Source organism: Conger conger, chromosome 13, assembly GCF_963514075.1.
Source record: "Conger conger chromosome 13, fConCon1.1, whole genome shotgun sequence".
NCBI classification, from domain to species: domain Eukaryota; kingdom Metazoa; phylum Chordata; class Actinopteri; order Anguilliformes; family Congridae; genus Conger; species Conger conger.
The window spans coordinates 5,864,313-5,886,494 of NC_083772.1; the positions used below are offsets into that span (position 1 = coordinate 5,864,313).

Genomic DNA, 22,182 nt, shown 5'->3' on the forward strand with positions numbered 1-22,182 from the left:
CCTCTCCTTCTTCATCCCTTCTGCTGTCGGTTCCATAATCTCTGATTATGTTCTCTGTCTAGACACAATGAGCTGAGATCAAACAGAGGCTCATGTTTTACTGTAACTGCTGACTGTTAGACACCTCCTTACACGTGCACAGTGTACCTGAGATACTGGGCCAAGTTGCATAAATATGTATAAAACATTAAGTATAAAAGTGAGCTAATCATAAACTTTATTTTCACACATTTTTTAGATTGTGGAAAGGCTACATACGGAAACATTCACGTTCTACCATCCACACATGCAATACAATTAATGACAGCTGACTTTAACGCTGCTTTATTAATCAGGATCCTATTATATTGCCAATAATTCCAATAATGAAATCTAATCAGGGGTTTTAGATATTTTTTAAATATCTGGATTAAAAAATCCCTCTCACCAAGAACCTTGATAAAGGTTGCTTTGCATACTTTCACCTTCCTTTCACCTTGTTCATGCTGAATACTTCCCATGGATTTTTCTGTTCTTCCTTGCTTCTTCATCTTTGTCAGGAATTTGACATTGTTTGGGTTGATTGCCTCTCACAGTGTATGGACACTGTACAGCCTATGTATAGGTATCTTGCTGACCCCCAAATCTCACAATCTCTTCAGTTTTCCTCAGTCATGGTACTCTACCAACCATCCTTGCTTCCTTTGGAGAGGTGACACTATCCTATCCTCCAAACTGTCAATAATGTTCATTATTTTCTTGAACGTCAGCAGTGCAGATTTAGCCTATCACAATATGCAATAAAATTAAAGTGCTGTTTATTGTGGTTTGCAATAACAAACTGTATTCTGTGCAGTGACTGTGGAACATTGTTCATATACTCCATGTTATTTATTTGGAGCTAGATAGCTCCATGAATCGTGGATGTTTCTACACTGTTCAACACATTTCTTTCAGATTTGGTGTTTATTTTGTTTTGCAATTAAATTCTTCAAATATTTAAGTGTCCTTCTGTTTTATATACTTACTGCATACATCAGTTTACTTGTGAAATACGTTTTAGATCAGATTTTTTAATTCAGATTGACCCAACCCTCCTCCTCCTTTTGTTACAGCACACTAAGGACGTAGTACACTACTCACCGTCCTGCTGCAGGATTCTGATCAGCTGTTGATAATGTTGATGAGTCGGCTGGGCTGAGGATCCCGTTACCCCCCGATACAAATCCCGATACAAATAGTTGCTGCCCTTAAGCTGGGTAAGATGGGTGTGCGATTTCTGCCACGATTCTGCAGTCGGGGGCACTCCAGTCATTTATCAAATTTGCACAAAGCTTGGTGTATAACCTCTTTAGACCTAGCTAAGCTCAAATATGGCTGAATAAACAGCCAATAAAAACTGAAATGGGCGTGCCTTATTACATAAATGCAAATAACTTTGAGCAGAAAAGATGGGATTCTCACAAAACTGGAAATAGATCTGGTTCTACTGTGTGAATAGGTGGTGCTATTACAGGGGAACATGTGGAAATTGCTACAACTAATGAACCAAGTTATTAAGTAACTTAAAATTGTGCATGTTGTGTTGTGGCCACAGGTCCAGACAGGCAATATATGAAACAAACAATATATGGCTGCCATCAGCCAAGAATGCAGGACGTATTAGACAGAGTCAAGGATCTAATAAGAAAATTAGATGAGAATTGGCTAATAGGCTACAGTAATATATCAGGCTTTTGAGTACTTAGAGTCTCTGCCTGCAGAACAGATTTGCCTCAGTTACCCCCCATGTCTGCCATATTGGATTTCGGCAAAATTGCATTCTACAACATTTGCATTCTATAACATTCTTCTTATACAAAATTTGACCATGAAGTTTGAGGCCCCGCCCACACTGACTTAATTAAACACTTAGCCCATAATAATAATATGATGCAATGCAGGGCGCAACTTTAGATGGAATATTTTGGAGGTTGAATAAAGCTGTTGAATAGAGCTGGAGAAAAGTAATGTCTAGGGGGGGTGGGATATATATATTTTTAAAGAACAGTTGTGAAATGTTCATTTCTGGTGAATTTTAAGGGCAAAATGTGATGGATTACTGATCATTAATACTGCATTCTAATTGCTTAATTCGGTCAATCACGGAAAGAAAGAACATGCATGTTTGCTTTTAAATCAACAGAACATTACTAGAAATATAGCTCAATTGCATTACTAAAATATTACATGGTTTCTGTTTTATTTTAAAGTTCCGTACAATATATTGGAGCTTATCTAGTCTTTACGAGCACCTGCCATTGATGCTCTGGGAACAGGGGAAGGCACGCTGGGTCAGGACTGTGTTGTTGTACTTATACATTGTCTCTCAGCATTTGCCAACTGGCTTTTGTTAAAATGTGTAGGCCTATATTCTGCAATCCACATAAACATACAAATATGCAGCTGTTTATTACTAATTAGGAACAATGAGGCATTGACAAAAATCAGGTCTAATTCTGTTACATGTATTTCCATGTATATTTTGATAATGTGATATTTTGGAAAAAAAATTGTAATACTAAATAGCCTATGCATGTCTTTAATCCATAGGCTATTTCAATTAATATGAACCATAACTCACTCATGTACAGTATTTTCATGGCTAACAGAATGCAAAGATAATTGTTCTACATTAATATGTGACATTTCAAATAATAAAACAAAAGAACAAAAAAATTATTTTATACGAGCACATCTGCTGGCATTGTGTGGATTTCTTCCATCAAAGTCGGCATGCTTGCTGACTACTGCCGTGCTGCTCGGGCCCTGTCAGGTGCTGCTTGCAGCTATATTTATTATTTTGATTGTACGCCTCTGAGAGAAAGGGCTCATCAGAGTGCAAAGGGTTCATTTTTTTTCTTGTTTTTTTCTTTCCAAATGTGTTACTGAACTTTGAGTGTTGGGAAGCAAAATCAGATGTGTTGCCAAGATGTAACCTGTTAAAAAACACTTATCAAATCCCCCCATGCTTTGTCTCCAAAATATGACTTAATTGGTCATTAACTCTTCCATCTCTGTGGCATTAATTGTTTCTTCTCGCTCAGCCATTTGCTTCCGGGTCAGGGGGAGGTCATCATCAGGGTGACACAGATGAGACCATCTCTGTCAGCAGAAAAATAATAATGGTAGGGATCTTGATAAGCAAGTGTTTTATAAAATATAAATATGAAATGTAATTACTATGTACATAACAATACCACTGATCTGTAAAATACTTCCACCTATTGTTTGAATCTGCTTCTAGGTCCATTCAGCACCAAACCAAAACAATAACAAAGCATACTCATCATATATTTAATATAAAATACGTTGCATTGGTTTTAGTTGAAAATATGGACATTTTTATTTTCTAGCATAAGCTGTCAGTAGATAAGACTCATAGTGTGCTGCCTAGGTAGGAGCAAGAATGGAAACAGACTACAGAATGGTAACAGACTCTATCCACATCCACCTGCCTTGAATTTGGCTCATTGCATACCTACTGATGTTGTGAGTGTGTGTGTGAATGTATGTGAGTGTGTGTGTGTGTGTGGGGGGGGCCCTGGGTAAGGTGGTGGGACAGTGAAAACAAGGCTCGCTTTCAGCACAGCTGTGGAGACACGGGATCCAGCCCTCACCTGTCTGAGAGTGCCAGTGCTGATGGAGAGCTTGACCAGACTCCACCCCGGCACCAGTACAACAGAGGAGAGGGCCAGCAGCCAGCCCAGCACATACGCCCAGTCTGGATACACATACCAGTGGTTAAAGGTCAGGGGCTGGTACTTCACCACAGAGAAGATGAAGGATCCCTACGGGAGAGGTTTTATTAACACACGCCATGCTGCCATTGTGTCATAGAAGTAGAAATGACATGAAATTGAGTTCAGTTGTTGAAACTGGGTCACACTGTTATGCAGTCAAAAACACTCAGTGAACAGTTTATTCCTAGACCTTTAATTTTGATTTATTGATCATCTGCTGCCGTATCCCATCCACTCCCAAAGTTTGACATGCTGTACATTCAGACTCAGCATGGGGCCCCTTCAATTGTACAAATCAGCACCCTTACCCTCTCCAGACTTCACAGGAATTCAAATTTCCGGTCTGCTCCGTACTTACAGACTGAAGGACTAAATGGAGTAGCCTGCATGTACAAACTATAATAATAATCCCACTTTTAAGAGCAGGAAAATGTAACCTACCGCATATAATCTGTTCACAAATTCCCAGTTTACATATGACATTTTCTTTATACATGCGAAGTTCTGCTATTCTCATTCATGCAAATTAATGTTAATGAAATTAGCAGTTTTATTAAATGTGAAATGCAACATGCTTGAGTTGTGCAATGATGAGGTTGTCCTGTAATAAGTGAGTCAGGCAGATGCTCTGTCTCTGGACATCCCATAGTGGGGGTGAGTCAAACTCACCAGGGTCACCAGTGGGGTGAAGTAGAGCCAGCAGAGCTTAAAGATGAGGCTGGGCCGTTCCCCGGTCATGTCCTCGATCACATCCATCATGCGCTTCGCCCCTGCTCCAGGGCAAACAGGAATGACGTGAGTGTAGTGTTATGTTTTGCATAATAGGATATTCCACTGGGGGGGAATATTCAATGATGGCAGAGAATGGGAAATGAATGATGACAAAATTGCTTTCTTTTTCGTTTTGCTTTATAAGCACAGTGGAGCAGTGTGTTATGGATTTGCTGTCTCTCTGGCTTAAAGTTTCCCCTTTTGAAGGAGTTTTGACTGTTCTTGGTGTCCATGGTCATTAATTTGCATTATTGTGTTGCCATTCAACTAGGTACCTTTTTTTTCAAATCCGTAGATAAGACTGATTTTGCAACTTCCGTTGCAAACATAAGCCCCGAACATTTTTAAATATAAAAGTGTCAGTATTGAAGAATTTGGAAAATTAATGGAACTCCTATGTCCTTGGTTAAAAAAATGATGGTTTAGTTAACCAATAATGGTTTAATGTGTTTTTTGTATTTGGATGAGTGTATTTCCAGTGTGTTTTTGTCTGTCTGTCTGGGTTTTCCTGAGATAAAAACATTAATGTCTTAATCAATCATTATTTTTCAATGATTTATATGAAAAGGAATCCTTGGTTAAGATACCTTTTTTTATTTTTTTTTATTTTACGCGCCACACCGTGTGCTTTTCAGTTGCAACCATAGCAACACCCCACAATGTATTTCTTGCAGCATGGCTAGCGTTACAGTTCCGCATGTTGTGACCTTTGGGTTTAAAGAATTCAGGCTCATTGAGCCAAACAGAATGATTGCATCTTGCAAAATTTGCAGCATTAAAATAAAAGATGCAGGAACAACCACATCAGTTTTGAAAAGTCATCCGGAAAGGTCAGTCAGTTTACTAGCACAGGAGCGGATACCACCCCTTCTCACTGTTGCCTAATGTTAGTTAGCTAAACTGTTGTGTTGGCCAAATGATGCGTTTCAGACTCAGTATAATGTTTATGTCACCGCAGGAGTGACGCCAGGGTTCCATGATAGGCCTAGCATAGAAATGTCACGGGTGGGCCCGTTTATAAAAAATAAAAATAAATAAATGACAATCATATGCATACACGCATTTGGCCTATACAAATTTGGCCTATTCTTCAAATTGTCTTGTAGTTCTTGCTTTGATAATGGAGCTAGATTTTGTTCGGCCGGATGAAAACCGAGGTTCATAAAGTTTCTTGGTCAGTTTAGAAGTACAGTCAGTGGATCTGTGTCTGCAGCACCTAATAGTAAGCGAACAGTCCAAGCTACATTATATGTATATATATATATATATATATTGTGGCGCCCCGTGGGGAGAGAGAGGCAGAGAGAGCAAGAGTAGTTCCTCAACTGGTATTTTTAATGAGGTTCTGGTGTGCCTTCAGGGCACTTTTACAACGTCCCAAACAATAAACTTCCTTTCTCAGAAAAACGAAAAAAAAGTCACCGGCCAAAAAATTAGGTTTCCCGGTCCGTCGGGGGTTCTGGGTGGTCCGTGCCGGCCGCGCCTTTTGGTAGGGCCTCCGAAGACCCGCTTCCACCGTGGTGTCGTTATTTGCTTTCCCGTGGCTGTTTCCTCCTCACTGGGCTTCGCCTCCGTCTCCCTCCGTACTCAGCCCCGCTCTGTGGTTGCGCCTCGTCTTTTGTACGGCTCCTCTCTCTCTCGGAGTCGGTCCGGCTGCGCCTGTCCAATGAGAAGGGTTAATTGTCTCTTCCTCACATTCCCCACGCGTATTTCCCCGTGTCGCTGGCCATGGTTCTGACTCTCCTCGCCGGCTCTCTCTCCGGTGCGGCTCTGTTAGATACGACCTGGGGAAATACACGTGGTTAATAACTTTTCCTAGCACTTGCCGCCGGCGCACGGGCCGTTCCACTCCAGTGGTGTACCGATTTCCGATCGGGCCACCACATTTCCTCCCCCTTCAGCTCCACGCCCTCGGCGGGAGCGTCACCAAAGAGGCCCTCGTTCATCCGGGACAGGGCATCCGCGTTCCCTTGGAGTCTCCCGGCTCGGTGTTCCACCGTGAATTTAAAACTTTGTAGTTCTAAAAACCATCGGGTCACCCGGGCGTTAGTGTCCTTACACCGATACATCCATTGCAATGGGGCATGGTCAGTTATAAGGATAAATTCCCTTCCTACCAGATAGTACTTGAGCTTCCCGACTGCCCACCTTATGGCCAGGCACTCCTTCTCCACCGTGCTATAATTCCTCTCATGCTTCAGCAATTTCCGGCTGATATAGGTGATCGGGTGCTCGGTGGCGTCCTGGATCTGGGATAGGACCGCACCAAGTCCGGTTTCAGAGGCGTCGGTCTGCAAAACAAACTTTTGTGAGAAGTTAGGGGTGGTCAGTACTGGTTCATTCCCCAGGGCGGCCCTCAGGTCTAGGAAGGCGCGGTCGGCGGCTTCGGTCCATATCACCGTGTGCCGGTGGTCCTTCTTGGTCAGCTCGTGCAAGGGGGCCGCTCTGGTGGCAAAGTCCGGTATAAACTGCCTATAGTACCCCACTAGGCCCAGGAATGTGCGCACTTGCCTTTTGGTGGTGGGTCGTGGCCAGTTGGTGATCCCGTCCACCTTTTGACTCTGGGGTCGGACGCACCCTCGTCCCACGGTGTGGCCCAGGTAGTCGGCCTCCTCCAGGCCCAGGCGACACTTAGCCGGGTTAGCTGTCAGGCCGGCTTCCCGGAGCGCCCCGAGCACCGCCTCCAGCCTCCTGAGGTGGCTTTCCCAATCAGCGCTGTGAATGACGATATCGTCGAGGTAGGCAGCAGCATACTCCCTGTGGGGCCTCAGCAGGTTGTCCATGAGCCTCTGGAAGGTGGCGGGGGCTCCATGCACTCCGAAGGGTAAGACGCGGTACTGGAACAGGCCATCCGGGGTGGCGAAAGCCGTCTTCTCCCTCGCCTGGGGGGTCAGCGGTACCTGCCAGTACCCCCGGGTGAGGTCCAGGGTGCTGAGGTAGCGAGCGGGTCCCAGCCGCTCGATCAGCTCGTCCACCCGGGGCATGGGGTAGGCGTCGTACCGGGAGATTTCGTTCAACCTCCGGAAGTCGTTGCAGAACCTCCAACTGCCGTCCGGTTTTGGGACCAACACTATCGGGCTGGACCAGGCGCTTTGGGATTCTTCTATGACCCCCAGGTCCAGCATCCTCGCCACCTCCTCCCGGATGGTCTGCCTTCTCGCCTCCGGGATCCGGTAGGGCCGCAGTCGAACCCTCCTTCCTGGCTCCGTGACGATGTCGTGGTGGACCTTGGTAGTCCGGCCCGGGAGGTGGGAGAGCACATCCCGGTGTTGACTCACCAGCTCGCGGAGGTCTTGGCGTTGCCGGTCGGTCAGCAGGTCTCCAGTGGCCACTTCTGGTGTTCCGGTGGCGCCGCCTGTGGTTAAGCAGAGGGGAGCAGGGTCGTGCACGGGTTCGTGCCACCTCTTTAGCAGGTTAATGTGGTACTTTTGGAGCTGGTGTCTCCGGCCCACCTGTCTTACCATGTAGTTCACTGGCCCCACCTTGGCTACTACTTCGTAGGGCCCATGCCATTTGGCCAGAAATTTGCACTCATTGGTGGGGATCAGCACCATGACCTTATCCCCCGGCTGAAATTCTCTCACCTGGGCTGTTCGGTTGTACAGTCTAGCCTGCTCCTTCTGGGCCTGTTGCATGTGCTCCCGGACCATGGGCCAGATTTTTGCCATCCGCTGGTCCATAGCTTCCACATGTTCCAGGAGGGTGCGTTGTCGGGACGGCTGCTGCTCCCAGGCCTCCTTCGCGAGGTCCAGTAGCCCTCGGGGACGTCTCCCATACAGCAACTCGAAGGGCGCGTACCCCGTGGATGCCTGTGGGACCTCACGTATCGAAAATAATAGGTACGGTAATAAGTGGTCCCAGTCCTTACCGTCCGTTGTGATCATTTTCCTCAGCATTGACTTGAGGGTTTTGTTAAACCGCTCTACCAGCCCGTCGGTCTGGGGGTGGTAGACGGACGTCCTCACTTGTCGGACCCGGAGTAGGCGGCACATCTCCCTCATCACGCCCGACATGAAACAGGTCCCCTGGTCTGTCAGGACCTCTTCCGCGATCCCCACCCGGCTGAAGAGGAGGAACAGCTCCCTCGCGATGCTCTTCCCCGTCGTGGCCCGTAAGGGTACGGCCTCCGGGTAACGGGTGGCGTAATCAACGATTACCAGGATGTAGCGGTGACCCCGGCTGGACTTGGGCAGGGGTCCCACTATGTCCATAGCAATTCGGCGGAAGGGCACATCTATAATGGGGAGAGGGATTAGTGGATTGCGATACGTCACCCGGGGGCTGTGCAGTTGACACTCCGCACACTGTCGGCAGTAGTCCTCCACTGCCCGTTTGATGCCAGGCCAGTAAAAGCGAGATAGGATCCGCTCATACGTCTTCTCCCTTCCCAGGTGGGCCCCCAACAGGTGGGTGTGGGCGAGGTAGAGCACCTTGGAGGTGTGGCTCTGGGGTACCAGAAGTTGGTCCAGCTCTCCCGGGTCACTGTTGCAGGTTCGATACAGCAGGTTATTCTGGACTTTAAAATACGGGTAGGCCGGACTACTCACCCCGCCTTGTGGGACGCCCTCAATGTAAGCAGCGGCCCTCCAGGCCTGGGCGAGGAGGGGATCTTGCAGCTGGGCGGAGCCGAAGTCCGTTGGGGCCCTCTCTAGTTCGGGTTGAAACTCCGAAAACCCCCCCGCGCTACCCCCTTCCGCCTCCAGGGGTGGTGGTGGGTCCGGTCGCTCCGGGGCTGTATCCGTGCTCTCGGTAGGGGGTTGCGTGGTCGGTCCCCTCCCCCCTTGGGGCGAGATCTCCTCCTCCTCACTATCCCCGGCAGGGGCCACCCAAACCGGGTGTGGTTCCCGGTGGCCCTTCCGGCGGGGTCGGGGTGTGTGACTTGGCCTCTCCGAGGTCGCCCTCTCACTCCAGTAGCTGAGAAAGAGGGGGCAGTCTCTTCCCAGCAGCACCTCCACTGGGAGGCTCTCGACTACCCCCACCCTTCCCGTGAATTGGCCTCTAGGGGTGATGATGGTCACCTCGGCGGTGGGGTAGCTTCGTACGTCGCCGTGGATGCAGGTGACGGCGATGTCCTCTCCCCGTCTCCCCCCTGCTAGGGTTGGTCTCACCAGGGTAATAGCACTCCCCGAGTCCAGCAAGGCCTCCGCGTCTTGACCCCCGATCCGGACGGGTAGCCTAGGGGCGGCAGTGCCCTTGTGGGCCCAGCACGTGGTGAGGTAGTGGCAGGGTCGGCCTGTCTCAGGTGCAGTGGCCATGGACTCCTCCCTCCCTGGGCAATCCCAGCTCAGGTGGCCCTCCCGGCCACAGGCGAAGCACCGTCTGGTCTCTCTCCGGCGGAGTCCCTCGTCCCTGTCGTCCGCTCTCCACCGTGGCCTGGTTTGTGGCTCCAGTCGGACCGCGCTTGGGGTTCTTCGGGGGCTTTCCGTTTTGGTTCCCCTGACCATCTCTTGGGCCACCTGGTGGTTCTCCAGGAGGTTGACCAGGGCATCAATGGAGCGGGGCCCCTGCTGGGCCACATATTTCTTGACGTCCGGGGCCAGGGCTCGGACACAGCGATCCAACACCACCCGGTCGAGCAGGGGCGGCCCGTCGCCCTCGACTAGCCAACTTTTGGTTAGCCTCCCCAGGCTCATCACCTGTCCTCGCGCCGGGAGGGCGGGGTCATAGGCCCATTGGTGGAACCGCTGTGCCCTGGCGGGGAGGCTGTAGCCATACTGGGCTAAGATGGTGGCTTTGAGGGTGGGGTAGTCGTGGGCTTCGGCCGGAGGCAGTCCCCGGTACGCCTTCTGGGCCTCCCCGCTGAGGAATGGGGCCAGGAGGGAGCCCCAGGCGCCTTGAGGCCACTTCTCCAGGTAAGCCGCCCGTTCAAAGGTCTCGAGGTAGGCCTCAATTTCATCGTCCGGGGTCTGCTTCAGCAGTACGTCTTTGGGTGTCCGGTGGCTTGTCGCCGGGCTGGACTTTTGGCACAGTTCCGCCATGGCTTTCTGCAGGGCGAATTGTGACCGCAGTAGAGCGTTGATGGCGTCCTCCATTTTTATTTTTTTATTTATTTTTTGTTAATTGCTCTCTCTCTCTATAGCTGGGGTCTCTATGCCTGCATTCTCCACCATATGTGGCGCCCCGTGGGGAGAGAGAGGCAGAGAGAGCAAGAGTAGTTCCTCAACTGGTATTTTTAATGAGGTTCTGGTGTGCCTTCAGGGCACTTTTACAACGTCCCAAACAATAAACTTCCTTTCTCAGAAAAACGAAAAAAAAGTAACCGGCCAAAAAATTAGGTTTCCCGGTCCGTCGGGGGTTCTGGGTGGTCCGTGCCGGCCGCGCCTTTTGGTAGGGCCTCCGAAGACCCGCTTCCACCGTGGTGTCGTTATTTGCTTTCCCGTGGCTGTTTCCTCCTCACTGGGCTTCGCCTCCGTCTCCCTCCGTACTCAGCCCCGCTCTGTGGTTGCGCCTCGTCTTTTGTACGGCTCCTCTCTCTCTCGGAGTCGGTCCGGCTGCGCCTGTCCAATGAGAAGGGTTAATTGTCTCTTCCTCACATTCCCCACGCGTATTTCCCCGTGTCGCTGGCCATGGTTCTGACTCTCCTCGCCGGCTCTCTCTCCGGTGCGGCTCTGTTAGATACGACCTGGGGAAATACACGTGGTTAATAACTTTTCCTAGCACTTGCCGCCGGCGCACGGGCCGTTCCACTCCAGTGGTGTACCGATTTCCGATCGGGCCACCACATTATATATATATATATATATATATATATATTGTGGTGGCCCGACCAGGGATCGGTACACCACTGGGGTGGAACGGCCCGTGCGCCGGCGCCAAGAGTTGGGGATGCTGATTCACTCTGAATATTTTCCATTGTCCTATCTAAGAGAACGGCACTTTGGAGAGAGACCGGGAGGAGAATCAGCACCATGGCCAGCAACCCCCGGGGCGAGACGGGTGCGGCCGCATTCCGCACGTGAATGAACATTTTAATTAAACAGGCACAGCTGAAACGAGTTCGGAAAGGAGAGGCGGCGTCTACAAAAGGAGCCTAAAAACACAACCCGGGGCTCATGACGGAGGAGGAGAGAGCCAGAGCCAGAGCCAGAGCCAGAGCCAGAGCCAGAGCCAGAGCCAGAGCCAGAGCCAGAGCCAGAGCCAGAGCCAGAGCCAGAGCCAGAGCCAGAGCCAGAGCCAGAGCCAGAGCCAGAGCCAGAGCCAGAGCCAGAGCCAGAGCCAGAGCCAGAGCCAGAGCACACGCATAGGTTGACGAAACCTGGACGGAGCTAACCAACTGCGAGAGAGCCCATGCACGCGGAGGAAACCCCCACGAACGAACCCTCACAAGTCTCGGATTCACGTGAGCCGACAATTAAAACATCACACTCGCTAACCTCTCTCTCTCTGAGCCTAGACGGCATCAAAGGCGGGCGACTAGGCGAGGAAGGACGGCTTCAGCGGCCAGGGCACCGCCGGGACAGAGCGAACCAAAGGCGGATTCGAGGCGGACGAACGTGGCTAAATGAATGCCGGTTTCTTTAGAGTTTTTCCCAACATTGGAGTTCCTAATTTTTTGGACACTTATTTTTTTTTAGTTTCTTTTCTTTTATGGTTTTGTGCAAGAAAAGAAAGCGCGTGTCGGTGCTGGATTTGAAGTGCCCTGAAGGCACGTGGGGAAAATAAAAAAGTATTTTCACCCATTTTACTCTCTCTCTACCAGCAGGTCACCACTATATATATATAGATATATATCATTTTTATTATTTAACAAAGATAAAATCTACAGAAACAGGGCGGGCTCTGGGAAAAGTGGACCAATGGTAGCGCCACCATTGTGTCATTGTTTAATCGGCATCACAGAAGCACAAAATTTCTTATTTTGTTGACTGTCATGTTGTAGCAATGCTGGCTTGCATTTCAAATGGTATTTAAATTGCATTTCGAAAAGCTATGCAAGCTAACTACTGAAACTAACGTAACAATAAAGTAATAACAATCTTCAGGTTGGCTTGAAAAGCCCCTTCCATTTTAATTGTCAACCTAGATCATAGAAGCAGCTGCATTTGCATGAGAAACGGGTTGCACTAGTTTAAAAACCAAAGTATACCTAAATATACACTTTCAATAAGCTAGATATAGAAACAGGACAGTCATTTTGAATATCCTGTTTGGTGACCTTGTAGTAATAAGAACTGTATGTACTTTAGATTGTTTGTAATAGACCTTGGCATTAAAAGCTGTAGAACCCAAACCCAGACCTGAGGTTTTGGCAAAGCTTTTCCCCAGCCATCTTGAGAATGGCTTTGCCAAAATGTTGCCTGGTAGTGGTACGTGGTAGTTCTTTTGTGTGTGCCCCTGATAATACATTACATTACAAAGCATTTAGCAGACACTCTTATCCAGAGTGATTTACAACTAAGTGGTGCCATATACAAAATGTAATCTACACTTGTTTCTTTATCTTCTGTCTATATCTTCAACTAGCATCAGAATCATGATGAATTTCTCAAGCCATACTGTTGTGTAGGCTGCGCCATTCTGGAGTCTTGAGGCTCGACTCAGACTCTAGCTCAGAGACTTGACACTTGACTCGGACTTGCATTTAATGACTTGAACATGTCTGAGGCATACAAATGGGCAAAACCTTAACAGTTTCAGAGAACTAAAAATGCTTGTACTTCTCTCCATGATCATGTAATAAAGCTTGTCCAAGATTGAAGTCTGCATAGGCCTTCTAAATTCATTTTTATCCATTATGCCATTTGCATGACCTCTTCTGTACATTGTGAGTACTTTGTTTCCGTTCTTGTTCATAATCCATTTCCATTCCATTTTTTTCTTTTCTATTTCCAGTGTTGCATTGAAAAGGTAAAGTTTGTTGGAAGGTACACTGTTTTGTACACTCACCAAACAGCCAGCCCATGGCCAGAACCTTGAACACACACAGGAAAAACATACAGGCCCCATTACAGGCATAGTAGTCCAGGAGCTGGAACACATACATCCCCCCCTGGTGGACAGAATGGGAAATGACAAGAATAGATATTAAAGGAAAAAAAGGTTGGGGTGAGACCAGAGATATGCTGCCAAAATGAATATCAGGTTTCACCTCCAGGGGGTGACTATGAGCACTAACACTGGGTTAAACAGAACAGAATGAATGGAGGTCATTAGCAGTTTTCCATAAAAACAGCTCCGTCAGATTTTTTATTTTGAGCATGTGAAAATTCTGCGACGTTGGATAACACTGTCGAATATGGGACAGTCGCGTAGGCTCTTATCTCTCTCCAGCTGACTTCTCACCTGTGTGACCATTACCAGCTCCAAGACGAAGCAGGTGAGGCAGAAGAGCAGGAGGAAGATCTCTCTGTGCCCAGCCCTCCGTAGTAACTTGGGAAACAGGTCCGTCACCGACGTCCATCCATCCCCACAAACTGAACGACAGAAAGACAGTACAACATTCGACAGAGAGAAGCAGAGAAAGAGAGAGGGAAGAAAAGAGGGAAATAAAAGGATGGGAGAGAAAGATGATTGACACATACTAATGTTTTCCTTTGCTTTATTAGAGTGCAAAGCAACAATTCAAGTTTATTATTCACAATTCAAGTTTATTAGTGGTCTAGCTGTAAGCTGCGATGAAACCAATTGCCTTTCATGATGCTGTGACATCTCACCTCTGATTGGCTGGTATAAATGCCTAGCAACTGATTAGTAATACCCGAGCAACATATATAGACTCATATAAACGTATATAGGGTACATTGATTTTCATAAAACATACACACTCATATACTGATATAGATACTTTAATTGCCTTTCACTATACAGTAACACCAACTCTCTAATTGGCAATAATGAATGCCTAGCAACCACCTAGAAACTGATTAGTAATACCCTTGTGACATTTATACCTCATATATGATATTGTGGTAATGTCTAGTAGCACTATAATTATGCAATAGCACCTTGCTCTTATCTCTATGATATCAATACCGAGCAGCCACCTTGCAACTGACAAGCAATACCTGAGCAACAACCTTGTAATACCACAAGAACACCCTACCAACCACCTATCACACCAAAGCAAGTCATACCAAAGACCAGCCATGCCATAGTGGGAAATGCACATCTCTCTAGTTATCTATGAAATGTTGTCCAGTTAGTATGGCAAGTAATCCTGTGCTCTCAGGTAACCCAGCATCATGCCTTACAAGCTCAGCACAGCTTTAATTCATGTTGAGCAAGAACCAAACCGGGAGCATCTAAAAGTAAACAAGGGCCACAGGCATTAATCGTGGCAGTAGTGTCAGCCAGGAAACTGATTACCGGAGAGTCCAGGCCCAACAAGATGATCATAATGAAGAAGCAGGTGGCCCACAGCTGAGGTAGGGGCATCATTGCTACTGCTTGGGGGTACGCAATGAATGCCAGACCAGGTCCTGGGAGCATGGAGAAAATAAGGAGAGTGAAGGAGTCAGAAGGAATGGGAGAATAATAAATGAACCTACCATTCTTACCCAGGTCATATTCCCTCACATTACAGTCACACAGTTCTGAATTAAGCAGATGCTGTTATGCAGAGCACCTTCCACAGATTACCTTTTTACATACTGTCCACTAATACAGCTGGACATATGAAGAGCAAATTGCAGTACGCAATAAATGCCTCAGGATGGCCACATCCTCCAGGAAAAGGGAGTCACTGACAGTGGGGGACTCGATTACTCGAGAGATGGATCCAGTAAGAGAGGTAGCTGTTTAGAGAAGATCTTAATGTGCAAGAAATTCCATAAATCGCCAACTCATGCCTAGTGAGGATATTTGGATTAAGCTTATTGGGGAGCAAGAAAGGGTCTTAGCAGTGTATAGTGTGTTACCGACAGACCCAGACCGTAGTGTGAATGTCACAGTTCAAGGCTTTTATTCTAATGAATTTCCTGGCACTACTATTACCGCTTGTCGTATTTTTGGAAATTTGATAATTAGTCTCACTTTGGCTATCAGGTAATCAATACCCTTGTGCTGACTACTGATTCCAATTGTCTACTGCGTGTGGTCTGATCACCGATGAAGGTCAGCTGCATGTCTTTCTTTTTAGGTCCCGCTTGTCTTTGAATCGCGGCTTGTTTGTTATATTTTTCCAATTCTCATAGCATGCTCTATTTTTATTTCTCATTTGTGCACAATGTGAGGGAAGTGACGATTCTCATTTACATCCCTCCCTTTTCCACTTTCTCTCCCCTTACAGACTCTGAAGTTTCCCAACTCCTGCTCTCCCATTGCCCTACCGCCTGTGCCCTAGACCCTATCCCCTCTTCTCTCCAGACAATTACACCTGACATCTTCCCACTTGTAACCTTCCTTGTGAACTCCCTGTTTTCTTGCTGTTTTCCACCATCCTCCAAGAGGGCCCACAACCCCCCCGCTGCTGAGAAAGCCCACCCTGGACCCCTCCATCATCCAGAACTACTGCCTGGTATCTCTTTCATCTTTAACCAAAACAATTGAACAAGCTGCTTCTAATCAACTTTCTTCTTTCTTTTCCAAGAACACTCCTCTCCCTCAGGGAATCACTCCATACTGCAGGAGCAGCCTCCTTCTCCTCGGTCCTGATTGTTCTAGACCTATCTGCCGCCTATGACACTGTGGATCACTCCATCCTCCTGTCCTTCTTGTTAGCAACAGGGATCTGCAGCACAGCCTTGAACTGGATCAAGTCCAACCTCTCTGGCAGCTCCTTCCAGGTTGCCTGGGCTGGTACAGTATCGACACCTCTGCGCCTTGCCACAGGAGTTCCCCAGGGCTCCGTCCTTGGCCTGCTTCTTTTCTCCCTTTATACTAGATCCCTTGGCCCTGTTATTACTGCTCATGGTCTGTCCATGCTACGCTGCTACGCTGATGATACCCAACTTTCTCTCATTCCCACCATATGAAACAAAGGTTTCAGCCTGCATCTTTGCTTGCCTGAGTGACATTCAGAGGTGGATGGACAACCACCATCTAAAGCTCAACCCAGGTAAGACTGAAATGAACTTAATTTCTTCTCAAACCTCTCCTCATCTGGATCTCTCCATTTCCCTAGGGGATACCCCAGTGACGCCATCCCAATTTGCAAGGAACAACGACGTGGTGATGGACAACAGACTGTCCCTCTCCGAGAACATTGCTGCTGTGACCCGGTCTTGCAGGTTCTTCCTATACAACATACGGAGAATCCGCCCCTTTCTCACCCCCTACTTGACCCAGCTCCTGGTCCAAGCGATGGTTCTGTCCCGCCTGGACTACTGCAACTCTCTCTTGGCTGGCCTTCCAGCATCTGCCATGAGACCCCTCCAACTCATCCAGAATGCAGCAGCTCGTCTGGTCTTCAACGTTCCAAAACACTCTCACGTCACCCCCCCTGCTTACTTTCATCCACTGGCTGCCTGTCATGGCTCACATCAAATTCAATACATTGGTCCTAGCTTTCCAAGCAGTTAAGTTCTCAGCCCCAGCTTACCTCCAAAACATCATAAGACCCAAAACATCTGGTAGACACCTGGTTCATTCAGCCACCACAGGACGCTTGGCGCCTCTTCACACCTCTACCTCCGACTCACAACTACTGTCTCTTCTAGCTGCACGGTGGTGGAACAAACTCCCAATGGAGGTCAGAACAGCAGAATCTCATACCACCTTCAAGCGCAGACTGAAGACACACTTCTAACGTCTTGTGGGTAACTTTTAGAACCCAACTCGGTCGTGTTTGGTCCTGCGACCCTGCTTCCTTACAGAACCTGTCGGACGTGGAGTTCAGAAGCATGGGTCTAGCAAATAATGAACTATTTTTACAGTTTAAGGTTGGTAGAGGAGCCTACCAGGTATAATGATTATTATCTACAGATTCATGTTGATTATTAAAGGCAGGCTTTTTTTCTCATTTTTATCAAGGGTACCAATAATTCTTCAGCTGACTTCAGCAGCCTATGGGGCCTGTAGCGTAGTGGTTACGGTACATGACTGGGACCTGCAATGTCAGTGGTTCGAACCCCGGTGTAGCCACAATAAGATCCGCACAGCTGTTGGGCCATTGAGCAAGGCCCTTAACCTGGCATTGCTCCAGGGGAGGATTGTCTCCTGCTTAGTCTAATTAACTGTAAGTCGCTTTGGACAAAAGGGTCTGCAAAATGCCATAAATGTAATGACCATGTATCCCAAACACTTTGGTGCCCTGAAATGGGGAAATGTATAAAAAGTTCTACACGTTGAAACCAAAATGTATAAAACGCCCTTTAATTAATTCTGAGAATGTGCACACTAACCACATGTGATCTGTTTGATTACAAGTCTAAAATTGTGGAGTACAGAATATCTTTGTCCCAAGTATGAAGGAGCTCATGGTATACTTTTGCCACCCAATTTAGGACTGTATATGTCCAACTCCCACCCCAATCTGGAATCTGCAAATGTAAATTCCGTGAAGGAACCACCCCACCCAGCTGCTTCTTTTTGAGTTGAAGATACATCAGAGGAAGACCTTTCATATGTGGTTGTGATATGCAGTCGTACAAGCTCCCTTATCAACCGGTGGGGGTTGCCCAAGAAAATTAAATGGTTGCGCAATGCAATATGGATCCCTATGCAGCTGAACCCTCTCACACCCAGAGCAATGGAGGTGCCTGTTGCATAGAACTACAACTCACAGTAGGGCGACATGGGGCAACATTAGCAGGTAAGGGCAGTCGTCTGGCAATTTTCGTGTTCCCGGTTTGATCTCCCATCCTCGGTGTGTTGAAGTGTCCTTGAGCAAGACACCTAACCCCCAATTGCTCCCGACCAGCTGGTTAGAGCCTTGCATGACAGCCAGATGCCGTTTGTGTGTGAGTGTGTGAATGGGTGAATGAGAGGCATCAATTGTAAAGGGCTTTGGATAAAATCGACATATGTATGAATGCATTTGACCATTACAGTCTGCACTGTCACAGCCTGGATTCGATTCAAGGTCATGAGACTCATCCATCGCACCACAGCCTTAACTGAATGAGCCATCTAGCAGCTTGTTTTGTTGTTATGTTTTTATACATTTGTCACATCTTTGTAATTGGTCTTCACATACTGTGCACTTACCTGATTCTGCCACATTCTCTATGGGGACACCCTGCTCATGTGCCATGAACCCCAGCACAGAAAAGACCGCAAATCCTGCCACCAGGCTGGTCCCGCTGTTCAGCAGACACAGCCATAAACTGTCCCTGTAGAAACACCACCAGGAGGCTAAACATTCTCTGACCAGCCCTCATTTTTGCATTTAGTTTCTTCCAAGGTGAAAGAAATTAAGTATTCGCTGCTTGCAGGACGTGTGTTGGTATCTGAGTATTACACTGGACAGAGCTGCATATTTATGGGTAAGAACCAGACCGCTTTCCTCTGCGTGTCTGCCCTAGTGTACTGTGGGTAAGCTTGGGCCTTACTTGTAGCAGTTGTTGTTATAGGTGTTGTAGCTACCCAGCACAGTCAGAGTACCTAATCCAACACTGTAGGAGAAGAAAATCTGAGCTCCTGCCTCCATCCACACCTGCAGTGACATCACAAATGTTGAACATTGGATGTTGCTTGTTCCCTGGCTGGGTGAAATTAGGAAAGAGACATTTTACTGTGAAAAGGTGATGGGGTGCAGCTGTTGTTATGGAGGACTGACCTGTGGGTCTGCCAGGCGGGAGGGGTCCGCGTTCAGGTAGAACACCACCCCCTGCAGAGCTCCAGGTAGAGTTAGCCCTCGTATCAACAACACCAAAAGCATCAGGTATGGGAAAGTAGCTGTAAAATAAACCACCTGGTGAGGGGGGGAGAGAGAGAGAGAGAGAGAGAGAGAGAGCAATAATGGTTAATTTCTATGGATAAATATTATGAGAATGCAAAAATACAACATGTCTATCCTGTATGTCCCTGTTCAATTCTGTTAATTTCAAGTTCTGCACCCGTCACTACGTGTTCAGCCTTTTACCTAGTTGGTTTCAATCTTCTGATTGGTTGCCTAGGTAAGGACAATCTTTACTTTTCTCTCTCAGTAAATGGGGGACAGACCTTCCCTGTAGACTTCACCCCCTTCCAGATGCAGAAGTAGGAGATGACCCATATCGTGATGAGACACAGGAGCACCTCCCACCTCACACTGCCCACCTCCTCAATGCCCCCCGAGATCAACAGCACACGTCTCCTGTGTAGGGACTACAACTTCCACATTCCCACAGGAGAATTCTGCGACGTCCACCACGAATGACGTCTAACTTGGTTCAGCCAATCCCGTAATGGCGGGAGCAATAAACGGTCCCGTATAAGAGCAAGACACGTTCTTGGGATCTCTCTTCTGGCTCTCTTCTGCTTCTTCTGTTCTTCTGCTTCTTCTCTTCGACGCACCCCTTTTGGCCAGTCGCTTCAGCTCATCTGCTCCGAGACTCGGACAGAGGCTGAATGCTGCACAGCGCACTACCAGGCCTACGGACACACCCAGTTACCTCGCGGTAACTACGTGGCCTATAGTGAGTGGAAATTGTTGTACGCGGAGCGCTACATCAGTTTACTCCTGCAAAGCTCACAACAACGAAACAGCAACGAACTTTTACACCTGGAAAAGGACCAGCGGATCAGACGACAACGCGCTGCTAAAACGGGAACACCCCAGCCTGCGCATCTCTCCCGGACACCATTCACAGCACCATCGCCGCTTCTACAAGGACAGCATGTCTTTTGGACCCAGCAATGCGTATGGACTCAGTAAGAAAACAAACATTCAGGCATAGCCAGTGTTTAGTTTAGTCTTAACTGTTTTTGTGAATCTGTGTTTCAATATTTACCATCCAACCATTGTAATGTGTTTGGTTAGCTACATATATATGGACGTGAATTGATTCGCCGTCTTTTGCGCATATATAGAGTAAAACTACGCAAGTAGTCCCTTCTCACAGCTAACCCCAACTCATTACCACACCCAGAACTCTAGCGACACGCGCGCTTGCGCGCGCCACACACACGGACACACACATACCCAACTAAATTTCCTTACTAACTTCCCGTTAGTTTATCTGTTATGTGTTTGTATGTTTGTTTAATAAATATATTTTATTAAACCCCGGTGTCCGTTTTGGAATCGCATAGACATGAGAGCCGAGTTAAAGCAGTCTTTCGAAGAACTTCCAACCTTCAGGTTATCGGTATGTTCAATCATTAATATTGGTTATTTTAATTAATTGAAATACTATATTTGTGGTTGGATATTTCTGATAACAGTAATTTTATGAGACTGATTACTTTTCGCAGTTATACTGCAACACAACGTTTAACTGGCGCCCCGGTTTCGTAGAGAGTAAAATCCCTGCGTAATTTGGAGTCCCGTGCGAGGACCCCTACATATTTTGGTGCCCCGTGTGAGGAAGACTAGCTTTGGCTCAAATTTCATGTCTTGTGACTTCATAACGAATTCCCCATCCTAATTTGGAGCTCTGCGTGAGAAAGACGAGCTTTGGCTCATGTCACGTGCCTCCAGAACGAATTCTCGGCATTCTTTCTCAGCTAAATTGCCACCAGTGCAATCTTTTGAAAATACCGCTAGATGTCACCCTTGTACCATTTTTGAAAGCCTGCATGAGCCGCTTTCTCAATATACTGCCCCCTCGTGTAACATTGTGGCATTACATTCGTAATCTTACACGGTAGTTTGTTGATTGGCATTTACCTTCCGGTATAATACGTATTATCAATAATAGTATTATTAGCCGCACTGTATTATTAATTATAATTACTTGGTCAAAGTAATTTTAATAATTAATTGAATTTTACATTTAAATCCAAATTTAATTGTAATTTCAACCAATCACATTCTGGTATTTAGGATTAATGTGATCAGCATCACAGTTCCTATTTTACGGTCTGAATATCCGCCATATGTTTGTTCATTTTGCTGTTGTTGCATTGCAGTACCGCTAGTGCAACTCGAGTCCCTGTGTGATGCTATAGCTACCTTGTACTATAGTTATAGAGAATATTCAAAGAGCGTTTTAAATTCTTTATCCTTCATCACAACTTGTATGTTGGATTGTGATATTGGGAAACAATTCATTGCCAACTGTTAGGAGCTCAAGGCCCTTGTCAAATTGTTAACTTCAAGAGTACCCTCTTAAGTTACTGATTTTAGCTTTTAGCTTTATTTGGCTTGAGATATGGAACCCATATCTATTGATGAGTACCTTTCCTTTTTAGCCCAAGGTTTAGCACCTGGCTACATAGCTTTCCTGAATCAGATGAACCTCACTGATTGTAGGAAAGAAATGTTCTCATTAATCAACGAGAAAGGTCACTCCCCCAACCATTCAAAAGACCCAATTCTAAGTTGTCTGGTCTTGAATTTTGCCAGACAGATTAGTCTTGCTCTTCAGAGCAACAAAAACTTAGACTCAGAGATGGCATACCTCAGAGGACAACACACCAGTGTTTTACTTGAGCTTCAAACTGTTGGCAAGAAAGCAGTACAATACTTGCGTGATCTGCATTCAGCCGAATCAGATCTTTGTTCCTACAGAGAGGAATTATTTCAGTTGAAGAGTGGATGCCACAAGCTACCACATCCACTCTCTTCTGTAAGCCTGCTTTCTCAGGCTTGCCCAACTCCAACTTCTCCTGCTTCCTCCTTACACCA

General features: G+C 47.0%; 1 pseudogene; it reads right to left on the reverse strand.

Moving 5' to 3' along the window:
• Positions 1–3,009: 3,009 nt before the first annotated feature.
• The window catches only part of LOC133108244 (sodium- and chloride-dependent GABA transporter 2-like), a 28,183-nt pseudogene continuing 9,010 nt past the window's right edge, over positions 3,010–22,182 (reverse strand).